Source organism: Amblyraja radiata, chromosome 4 (genome assembly GCF_010909765.2).
Source record: "Amblyraja radiata isolate CabotCenter1 chromosome 4, sAmbRad1.1.pri, whole genome shotgun sequence".
Classification (NCBI taxonomy): Eukaryota; Metazoa; Chordata; class Chondrichthyes; order Rajiformes; family Rajidae; genus Amblyraja; species Amblyraja radiata.
The window spans coordinates 114,732,381-114,744,656 of NC_045959.1; positions in this window are offsets into that span (position 1 = coordinate 114,732,381).

The following is a 12,276-nucleotide window of genomic DNA, read 5'->3' on the forward strand; positions in this document are numbered from 1 at the left end:
CCGCAAACAATGGAACAGCCTGAGATTTGGTGCCTTAAACTAACGTTTGATGGTGGACTAATTGGGGCGGGCACAGTGGCGCGCCGGAGGGGTTGCTGCCTCACAGCGCCAGGGACACAAGGGTTGGATCCTAACCACGGGTGCTGTCTGTACGGAGTTTGCACGTTCTCCCTGTGGCCTGCGTGGGTTTTCTCCGGGCGCTCCGGGTTCCACCCACATTCCGAAGGCGTGCGGATTTGTAGGTTAATCGGCCCTCTGCAAATTGTCCCCAAGTGTGTAGGGAGTGGATGAGAAAATGGGATAGCATAGAACTAGTGTGAACGGGTGATCGCTGGTTGGTTTGGGGCCGAAGGGCTTTATCTTTAAACTAAACTAAACTAAACTAAACCAAAGAACAATTGGCATATATATAGAATCTTTAACATATTCGTTGGTTAATTGGCTTCGATAAAAATTGAAAATTGTCTCTAATGTCTAGGATAAGAGGCAAGAGTCAAGAGTGTTTTATTGTCATGTGGCCCAGATAGAACAACGCTGGTCAGCACGGACTCGATGGGCCGAAGGGCCTGTTTCTACGCTGTATCTCTAAAGTCTAGAGTCTGTAAAGTCTGAAAAAGAAACAGTGACTGAAATGATGTTGGAAGGAACTGCAGATGCTGGTTTAAACCGAAGATAAGCGCAAAAATGCTGGAGTAACTCAGTGGGACAGGCAGCATTCCTCAGAACCCCATTCTCCAACCTTCTCCCCATAACCCCTGACACCCGCACTAATCAAGAATCTATCTACCTCTGCCTTCAAAATATCCACTGCCCTGGCCTCCACCGCCTTCTGTATTTACCGAGGAGAATGACAGGAGGGCGGAAGAACTTGGGGCAGTCAATGGATGTGTCTTGAGAGCAGTCAGTGTTACCGTCGAAGAGTTAGTTAAGGCTGGGACTATCCCAACGTTTAAGAAACAGGTATATGGTTAGGACAGGTTTGGAGGGGCAAGTTGGCCGGTGTGGGCAAGTTGGGCCGAAGGGCCTGTTCCCACACTGTATCACGCTATGACTCTATGAGTGGGGAAGCATGTCGGGTTCAGAGATATCGCGTGGGATCTGGCCCTTCGGCCCATCGATTCCCTGCCGACCAACGATCATCCGCTAGGTTATCCCACCTACCACCGACACACTAGGGATAATTTACAGAGGGCCAACTAGCCTACGAACCTGCACGCCTTTGGTATGTGGGAGGGTAACAAAGAGTTACCGAGAGCAGGGTCGTTCCTGTTGAGGGTAGAGGGACCAGCGGAGGGTCCCTTGTCGCCAGGGTCTGGGGGGCAAGGAGCACCGCCACTCCACCTAGCATCCGCAAGGGAAGGAATGGCTCTGCTGTCAGTCAGCGACCGAAGGACTAGTGACGGGATCTAGGGAGTGGGTAGGGCTGAAGATGTCCTGGTTGGGTTGCTTCTAGGCCTGGCCAAGCTGGCCATCCATGAGTCACGGTGCCAAGCGGAAGAGGGCTCTGCACGAGCCGGATGCTTGCCCCTTTACCGGGGTTGTATACTAGTTATTAGAATATCAGGAAAATAGTTGTGTTTTTTGATTTTTTTAAAAAGGGTGACAAACCGTTTTAGTTTCAGTTCACACTGGTTCTCATGTTATCCCACCTTTGCAACCACTCCCGACACAGCAAAGGACAATTGTACAGAGGCCAATTAACCTACAGAAATAGACAATAGACAATAGACAATAGACAATAGGTGCAGGAGTAGGCCATTCGGCCCTTCGAGCCAGCACCGCCTTTCAATGTGATCATGGCTGATCATCCCCAATCAGTTCCTGCCTTCTCCCCATATCCCCTGACTCCGCTATCTTTAAGAGCCCAATCTAGCTCTCTCTTGAAAGCATCCAGAGAACCGGCCTCCGGCAGAGAATTCCACAGACTCACAACTCTCTGTGAGAAAAAGTTTTTCCTCGTCTCTGTTCTAAATGGCTTACTCCTTATTCCTAAACTGTGGCCCCTGGTTCTGGACTCCCCCAACATCGGGAACATGTTTCTTGCCTCTAGCGTGTCCAAGCCCTTAACAATCTTAACAACAAAAATGCCCATCTTTGGAATGTGGGAGGAAACCGGAGAACCCGGAGAAAACCTAGTCATGGGGAGAAGTTACAAACTCCACTGAAGAAGGGTCTCGACCCGAAACGTTACCCGTTCCTTCTCTCCAGAGATGCTGCCTGTCCTGCTGAGTTAAAGAGTCATAGTCATAGAGTGATACAGTTTGGAAACGGGCCCTTCGGCCCAACTCATCCACACCGGCCAACAATGTCCCATCTACACTAGTCCCACCTGCCTGCGTTTGGCCCATATCCCTCCATACCTGTCCTATCCATGTACCTGTCCAACTGTTTCTTAAACGTTGGGATAATCCCACCCTCAACTACCTCCGGCAGCTCGTTCCATACACCCACCACCCTTTGTGTGAAAAAAAGTTACCCTTCAAGATTCCTATTAAATCTATTCCCCTTCACCTTGAACCTATGTCCTCTGGTCATTGATTCCCCTACTCTGGGCAAGAGGCTCTGTGCATCCACCCGATCTATTCCTCTCATGCATCATTAGCCTCCAGCATATTGGCATTCATCTTCGGTTTAAAAGAGCATCTGCAGTTCCTTCCTGTGCAGACTCCGCACGCAGACTGGGCCCGTGGTCAGGATCGCCCCTGTGTCTCTGGCGCCGTGAGGTAGCGACTCTGCCGCTGTGCCACCGTGCCGTCCCGTCAGGCTTAACGCAGTGCGTGATCGCCCCTTATTTCCCCACCAGTGCTTTTCAAAATAGGATCGGAGTCAAGTCTCGGGGGAAACGTGTGTGCGTTCAAAGCTGAGCGGTGCAATTTCTCGTCGATGTCTAAGAAAATAAAGGAAACATGCCAGGAAATGGAAAAGTTCATTATGTTGAGTTTGTGCTCTATCGCCCTGGAAACAGCAGGCCCGCCAATCCTCCACTGTACAGTCAAATAACCCTCATCACCTTTTAACAATTCTTTCCTTGACTGGGTGGCAATGGGAAAGACTTTGTAAAAGGCTAATAATAGCGAGCGTTTAATAGGACGTGGCAGGGTTTGGCACAGGCACTTTACTCATCAATCTGTCAGTGGTATGAATATTTAGGTCACAGGGTCATAGGTGATAGGGGCAGAAGTAGGCCATTCGGCCCATCGAGTGTACTCCGCCATTCAATTATGGCTGATCGATCTCACCCTCCGAACCCCCATTCTCCTGCCTTCTCCCCAATAGCCCCAGACACCAGCACTAATAAAGAATATATCCATCTCTGCCTTAAAAAATATCCATTGACTTGGCCACCACAGCCTTCTGTGGAATTCTCTGCCTCAGAGGGCGGTGGAGGCCGGTTCTCTGGATACTTTGAAGAGAGAGTTAGATAGGGCTCTTAAAGATAACGGGGTCAGGGGATATGGGGAGAAGGCAGGAACGGGGTACTGATTGGGGAAGATCGGCCATGATCACATTGACACTAGTCCCACCTGCCTGCTGGCTCGAAGGGCCGAATGGCCTACTCCTGTCTATTGTCTATTAACTACCTCCTCTGGCAGCTTGTTCCATCCACCCACCACCCTTCATGTGAAAAAAGTTACCACTCAGGATAGAAAGAAAAAAGGATCCTATTAAATCTTCCCCCCTTCACCTTGAACCTATGTCCTCTGGTCCTCGATTCCCCTACTCTGGGCAAGAGACTCTGTGCCTATTCCTCTCATGGTTTTGCACACCTCTATAAGATCACCCCTCATCCTCCTGCACTCCAGGCAATAGAGACCCAGCCTACTCAACCCCCCCCCCCCCCCCCTCCCCCGTAGCTCAGGCCCTCTAGTCCTGGAAACATCCTCGTAAATCTTTTCCGCACCCTTTCCAGATTAACAACATCCTTCCTATGACATGGTGACCGAAACTGAACACAATACTCTGAATGTGGCCTCACCAACGTCTAATACAACTGCAACATGACCTCCCAACCTCAATACTCAACAGTCTGGCTGATGAAGGCCAATGTGGCGAATGACTTTTTGACCACTTTTTACTGATAGATTATTTCATGCACATTGAACATTAAATATTGAACATGGAACAGTACAATCACAGGCCCTTCGGCCCACAATGTCCGTGCCAAACATGATGTCCAGACCAACCCATTCCTGCCGCACGTGATCCATATCCCTCCATTCCCAGCATATCCGTGTGCCTATCTAAGTAAGTAAGTAAGTTTATTGGCTAAGTATTCACATACAAGGAATTTGCCTTGGTGCTCCGTTCACAAGTAACAACATGACATACAGTAACATTTACGAATGACTCAGAAAACACTAAACATTAATAATAATAAGACATTAATAAGATAAAAGCCTCTTAAACACCACTATCGTATCTACCTCCACCACCCAACCCTGGCATCGCGTTCCAGCCCCCCCCCCCCCCCCCCCCCCTCCCCCGCCTCCCTGTGAAAGAGAAGGTAGCGAGGATGGTACCACTAGAATCATAGTGTCACAGAGTGATACAGTGTGGAAACAGGCACTTCAGCCCATCTTGCCCACACTGGCCCATCTACACTAGTCCCACCTGCCTGCGTTTGGCCCATATCCCCCCAAACCTGTCCTATCCATGTACCTGTCTAAATATCTCTTACAGTAAATGTCGCAATAGTCCCACCCTTAATTACTAGTTCCATACACACCCACCACCTTTTGTGTGAAAACATTACCCCTCAGATTCCTATTAAATCTTTTCCCCTTCACCTTGAACCTATGTCCTCTGGTCCTCGATTCACCTACTTGGGGCAAAGTGCGTTTATGTGATCTATTCCCCTTAAATGCCTCGATCGCATTTGCCTCAACCACCACAACTGGCAAGCGCGTTCCATGCACCCACCTCCCACTGGCAGGCCTGGACAGAGTGGATGTGGAGAGGATGTTTCCACTAGTGGGAGAGTCTAGGACCAGAGGTCACAGCCTCAGAATTAAAGGACGTTCCTTTTGGAAGGAGATGAGGTGGAATTTCAGAGGGCGGTGAATCTGTGGAATTCATTGCCACAGAAGGCTGTGGAGGCCCAGTCAATGGATATTTTCCAAGCAGAGATAGATAGATTCTTGATTAGTACGGGTGTCAGGGGTTATGGGGAGAAGGCAGGAGAATGGGGTTGAGGGGGAGAGTTAGATCAGCCATGTTTGAATGGCGGAGTAGACTTGATGGGCCGAATGGCCTAATTCTGCTCCAATCGCACCTTATGACAGTAAGGATTATGACACCTTAAGGAACAGGAGTTAAAATGGCCCAAGTCTTTAGTTAGCTGGTGAGAGCTCACTGAATGTACACCCTGGGTTAAGGTGGGTTTTGTACGACTGATGAAGGACAGAAAAGACTAAGGGGATGAGGGGGCAGCCACTGCAACGGGACTTTGTTCTTGAATCAAATATTGACGAGAAAACCCTTAACCCCCTGGCTAAACAGGAACTGCATACAGTTGCGACGCAAGGCAGCCACGGCCATTTTAAGGGTAAAGGGCCTGGCCCACTTAGGTGATTTTTTCGGCGACTTCTGGCGACTGTAACAGTCGTAGCAAGTCTCCAAAAAAACGGCGACTTGACCCCCACCCTATGACAATGTCTACAACAACCTACCACCTAGTCAAGCTACGGCAAGCTACGGCAAGCTACCGACAACCGGCGACCCATTCGGACGTCCACCTACGACCACACCTGCGACAACCTACATACACACAGGTGACAACGTACAATAACCAATGTCAACCTACGTCCACAAGCTACGACAAGCTACGACGCTGTCGGCAACAACTGAAGACAATTCAGTCGCCGGTTGACGTAGGTTGACGTAGGTAGTCGCCAATGGTATTCACCGGAGTCAGCACCCGGCAACAACCAACGTCACCTGGTGACAACCTATGACAGCACCTACATCAGGAGAACACAAGCTACGTCAAGCCCACAGTCGCCAAAACGTTTTGAACATTCCGACTCTTTAGGCGACTTGAGGAGACGACTCACGACCACACACGTGACACCCCGGCAACCATGTGGCGACTGCCTAGTCGCCTGTAGTCGCTGAAAAAATCGCCTAAGTGGGACAGGCCCTTTAAGCTATTAAATTGGGAATGTTTGTGCTGCTGTACGCAAGGCAATATTGTACTGAGTAGACTTGATGGGCTGAATGGCCTGATTCTGCTCCTATCACTTGTGAGCTGATGGTCAGAGATCGCAAGGTCAACGTGAGATCATGAGAATGCATGCACAGGATGTGGTGAGACAGGTTTGTGAACTGCAACGAACCCTTGGGAGATAAGACACAAAGAGCTGGAGTAACTCAGCGGGACGGGCAGCATCTCTGGAGAGAGCAGGAACGGGTGACGTTTCGGGGTTGAAGAAGGGTCTCGACCCGAAACGTCGCCCGTTCCTTCTCTCCAGAGATGTTGCCTGTCCCGCTGAGTTACTCCAGCTTTTTGCGTCTATCTTGGGTTTGAAACCACCATCTGCAGTTCCTTCCTGCACAGCCTTTGGGAGATGCTGGCTGGATTCCACAATGCCCTTCAAACGGAGTCAGCGAGCACACTGAATTGTCACCAGCACTTAACCATCCTTCTGTAAACTGTAGATACACATATATATGTATTTTCCACCCTGGGTCATTCAGGGGAGTGGACCTTTTCCCAGTTCCTCAAAGGAAGTCGTGAGATACGGAGGTCCCACCTGTTCATCTTGGCTGCAGGACAAGGTGGCTGCCTCATGAGCTGTTCACCAAAGGATCGCTTTTGAACCAAGGTTCGTGGCTCGGTTCGGCAACTTGAGTGTCCAGGAGCGGAAAAGAATTCTAAAAGTTGTAAACGCTGCCCAGTCCACCTGTCGCCGGTTGACGTAGGTTGACGTAGGTAGTCGCCGATGGAATTCACCGGAGTCAGCACCTGGCGATAACCTACGACAGCACCAACGTCAGGAGAAGACAAGCTACGTCAAACCCACAGTCGCCGAAACGTTGGCCCATCATGTCTACTCTGCCAATCAATCATGGCTGATCTATCTCTCCCTCCTAATCTCATTCTCCTGCCTTCTCCCCATAACCCCTGACACCCGCACTAATCAACAATCTATCTATCTCTGCCTTAAAAATATCCATTGACTTGGCCTCCACAGCCGTCTGTGGCAAAGAATCCCTCAGATTCACCACCCTCAGACTAAAGAAATTCCTCCTCATCTCCTTCCTAAAGGAACGTCCTTTAATTCTGAGGCTGTGACCTCTGCCCCTAGACTCTCCCACCAGTGGAAACATCCTCTCCACATCCAAGTGTACAGATACATGATGAAGGGAACAATGTTATGTGCAGGATAAAGTCCGTACAAAGATAGCCCGAGGTTTCTCCAATGAGGTAGATGGGAGGTCAGGACCGCTCTCCAGTTGGTGAGAGGATGGTTCGGTTGCCCGATAGCAGTCGGGAAGAAAGTGCCGCTGTCCATTCCAGGCTTTGGAGAGGGTTCAGGTTCAACAGGATCGTCCTCTCCACATCCACACCATCCAGGCCTTTCACTGTCTGTCTATGAAGCTGGTGATGCAGAGAAACAGGCGGGAAAAACGGCAGGAAATTCCGACAGGGCCTGTGAGGATGAAACGGGGGGCTGGGATCGGAAGAATGCAGAGTTCTCAGGGAGAGCTGGGTCCTTGCCAGCTCTCTCCTGGAGCCATTTACACAGTTCCAATCCACTTCCTTTCCCCCACACCCTCTCGATTGTTTTTCGCTCAAAAATATGTATTCATTTCCTCTTTTAAAACTCATTACAGATTCCTCCACCTTCCTGCTCCGATAGGTCATTCCCTGCTTTAGAAATCCTCTCCTTGCTTCTCCTATTCCTGGACACTATCCCTAATGTTGGCCATCTTAAATTCATTCACCGGTGAAAATAGTTCACCTCCACCAATAGCCTCAGAATTAGACGAACCCTTAGCAAATGAGAAGAGGTGGAATTTTTTTTTCTGTCAGAGGGTGGTGAATCTGTGGAATTCATTGCCACAGCCGGCTGTGGAGGCCAAGTCATCGGGTATTTTTAAAATGGAGATTGACGGGTTCTTGGTTAGTATGGGGGTCAGGGGTAACGAGGAGAAGGCAGGAGAATGGAGTTGGGAGGGAGAGATAGATCAGCCATGATTAAATGCCGGAGTAGACTTTCTGGCTCGAAGGGACGAAAGCCCTACTCCTGCACCTATTGTCTATTGACTAAAGGGCCTGTCCCACGGGCGTCATTTGCGCGTCACGCAGGTGGCCCGCGAAGATTTTGTGAATCCCCAAATCCTGGGGTGCCACGCGCGACCACGCGTCACTACCTACGTCACCACGTCGAGCGTCGTGTCGCGTAAATGACGTGCAAATGATGCCCAAGTGTCACAGGCCTTTATTTCTGCCCCTATGATGTATGAATTTATGAATGGGGTTGGGAGGGAGAGATAGATCAGCCATGATTGAATGGCAGAGTAGACTCGATGGGCCGAACAGCCTAGTTCTGCTCCTACATCTTATCAACTTATGAACATGACATATATCACCTACTACCTCATGTCAGGTCGGGGGGAGTTCCTCCCCGCTACGGGTACCATGTAATCCCGTGCTACCTGCTCCATGGTCGGATAGTCGGTGACTAAACCGTCTCCCCCACCTGGTTTGCCAGGTGAGGAGGGGGCTGTGGACCCCCAGCAGGACCAAAAACAAGACCTGTCAAAGGGCGGATGAGCTCCTAGCGAGCCAAAGGCCATCCACACTTCAGTAGAAGTTGCGATCACTGTCGTACACGGCATTGTAAGGAATGATGATAAAGAACACACACACACACCAAAATCCTATACTTCCAGCGGTGGAAATCCGCTGGGTGGAAATCTGCTCGGTTGGCCGAAGGCTTCATTTTTGTCACATGTACCGAGGCACGGTGAAAAGCTTTGTTGGTGCGTGCTGTCCACTCAGTGGAAAGACTATAAATGATTGCAGTCAAGCCGTCCAAAGTGTACAGATGATGAATAAGGGAATAACGTCTAGTGCAATGTAAAATCCAATTCATCATAGTCCGAAGGTCCCCAATGAAGTTGATGGAAGAACAGGACAGCTCTCTCGTCATTCATTCATCGTCGTTGAAAACATTAACGACACAGCTGCGCTGGCTTCCGATGGGAACGGTGACGGACGCACCACACATCTCTGTCCTCCGAGGTACAGTGAAAAGCTTTTGTTGCGTGCTATCCAGTCAGCGGAAAGACAATACATGATTACAATCGAGCCGTTCACAATGTACAGACACATGAAAAGGGAATAACGTTTAGTGCAAGGTAAAGCCAGCAAAATCCGATCTAGGACAGTCCGAGGGTCACCAATGAGGTTGATAGTAGTTCAGGACCGCTCTCTGGTTGTGGTAGGATGGTTCAGTTGCCCGATAACAGCTGGGAAGAAACTGTCCCTGAATCTGGAGGTGTGTGTTTGTTTTCACACTTCTGTACCTTTTGCCCGATGGGAGTGGGGAGAAGAGGGAGTGGCCGGGGTGCGACTGGTCCTTGATGATGCTGCTGGCCTTGCCGAGGCAGCATGAGGTGTAGATGGAGTCAATGGAATGGAGGTTGGTTTGTGCGATGGTCTGGGCTGCGTCCATAAGGCACTGAAATTGAATGACAATAAAAGGCATTCTATTCTATTCTATTCTACTCTATTCTAAAATGCTGGAGTAACTCAGCGGGACAGGCAGCATCTCTGGAGAGAAGGAATGGGTGATGTTTCGGGTATGAAGAAAGGCCTCGACCCAAAACGTCGCCCATTCCCTCTCTCCAGAGACACCTCCTTATTGTAGTGCGAGCAGGATGGGAGGACCAAGGAGCACTGGAGGTGTGGGGACTGGAGGCGGGATGGAGAGCCACAGGAGGAGGAAGGTGGTTTGGATCGACCGGAAGATTGTTTGGGGGATTGGGTCTGTACAACATCCTCTGCGGGAGGAGCAGAGGAAGCAGGCAGTGACTACACGGATACAGGGGTCTCCCTACAACAGTACGGTCCCCACTGTAAATCCAGAAACCTTCTCCACACCGCAACCCAGCAGGAAATAATCAGCCTGGAAAATCCCAAATTCCACATAAAATCCTTCTGCTTATATATCCACCTGTGCGGGAATATTACACATCCGTGGACCATTGCCCGGTGCTGAGACGTAAGTGGCTCTTCGCAAAATTCAGAATAAAAGGACGTTCCATGAGGAAGGAGATGAGGAGGATTTTCTTTAGTCCGAGGGTGGTGAATCTGTGGAATTATTTGCCACAGACGGCTGTGGAGGCCAAGTCAGTGGGTGTTTTTAAGGATGAGATTGACAGGTTTAGTTTAGTCTAGAGATATGGAGCGGAAACAGGCCCTTCAGCCCGCGATCCCCTCCCAGCAACACTATCCTACACACACCAGGGACAATTCATGTTTATACCAAGCCAAATACCTACAAACCTGGATGTCTTTGGAGTGTGGGAGGAAACCGGAGCATCCTGTAGAGGCGGGAAACATGTTCCCGATGTTGGGGGAGTCCAGAACCTGGGGCCACACAGTTTAAGAATAAGGTTGTAAGCCATTTAGCACGGAGATGAGGAAACACTTTTTCACACAGAGAGTTGTGAGTCTGTGGAGGCGGGTTCTCTGGATACTTTCAAGAGAGAGCTAGATAGGGCTCTTAAAGATAGCGGAGTCAGGGGATATGGGGAGAAGGTAGGAACGGGGTACTGATTGGGGATGATCAGCCATGATCACATTGAATGGCGGTGCTGTCTCGAAGGGCCGAATGGCCTACTCCTGCACCTATTGTCTATTGTCTATTGTTGGACATTTGTACGTAGGGAAAAAGGTTCTGAATGTCTACCCTATCTATGCCTCCCATAATTTTATAAAATAAAGTTTGAGAAAGTTGAATAACCTAGAACTCGTGTGAACGGGGTGATCGATGGTCGGCATGGACTGGACGGGCCGATGGGCCTGTTTCAACAAGTAAACAGATTACATATGTCTCCGAGGATCTCAGTTTCAGTTTAGTTTATTGTCACATCACCTGTCCAAGGGCTGCAGGATACACCGGGTCCTTGAATCAAATTAGTTTAGTTTAGTTTATTGTCACGTGTACCCAGGTACGGGGAACAGCTTTTGTTGCGTGCTATCCAGCCAGTGGAAAGGCAATACTATACAGTGTATAAGGGAATAATGTTTAGTGCAAGGCAAAGCCAGCAAATTCAGATCAAAGATAGCCCGAGGATCACCAAGAGTCTGTATTCAGTGGGCCTGTACTCACTGGGCCTGTACACACTGGACTTGTACTCATTGGGCCTGTACTCACTGGGCCTGTACTCACTGGGCCTGTACTCACTGGGCCTGTACTCACTGGCCCTGTACTCACTGGGCCTGTACTCACTGGGCCTGTACTCACTGGGCCTGTACAACCTGGGCCTGTACTCACTGGGCCTGTACTCATTGGACCTGTACTCACTGGGCCTGTACTCACTGGGCCTGTACTCACTGGGCTTGTACTCACTGGGCCTGTACTCACTGGGCCTGTACTCAATGGACTTGTACTCACTGGGCCTGTACTCACTGGGCCTGTACTCACTGGGCCTATACTCACTGGGCCTGTACTCACTGGGCCTATACTCACTGGGCCTGTACAACCTGGGAATGTACTCACTGGGCCTGTACTCACTTGGCCTGTACTCACTGGGCCTATACTCACTGGGTCTATACTCACTGGGCCTATACTCACTGGGCCTGTACTCACTGGGCCTATACTCACTTGTCCTGTACAACCTGGGCCTGTACTCACTGGGCCTGTACTCACTGTGCATATACTCACTGGGCCTGTACTCACTGGGCCTGTACTCACTGGGCCTGTACAACCTGGGCCTGTACTCACTGGGCCTGTACTCACTGGGCCTGTACAACCTGGGCCTGTACTCAATGGGCCTGTACAACCTGGGCCTGTACTCACTGGGCCTGTACTCACTGGGCCTGTACAACCTGGGCCTGTACTCACTGGGCCTGTACAACCTGGGCCTATACTCATTGGGCATATACTCACTGGGCCTATACTCACTGGGCCTATACTCACTGGGCCTGTACTCACTGGGCCTATATTCACTGGGCCTATACTCACTGGGCCTGTACTCACTGGGCCTGTACTCACTGGGCCTGTACAACCTGGGCCTATACTCATTGGGCGTATACTCACT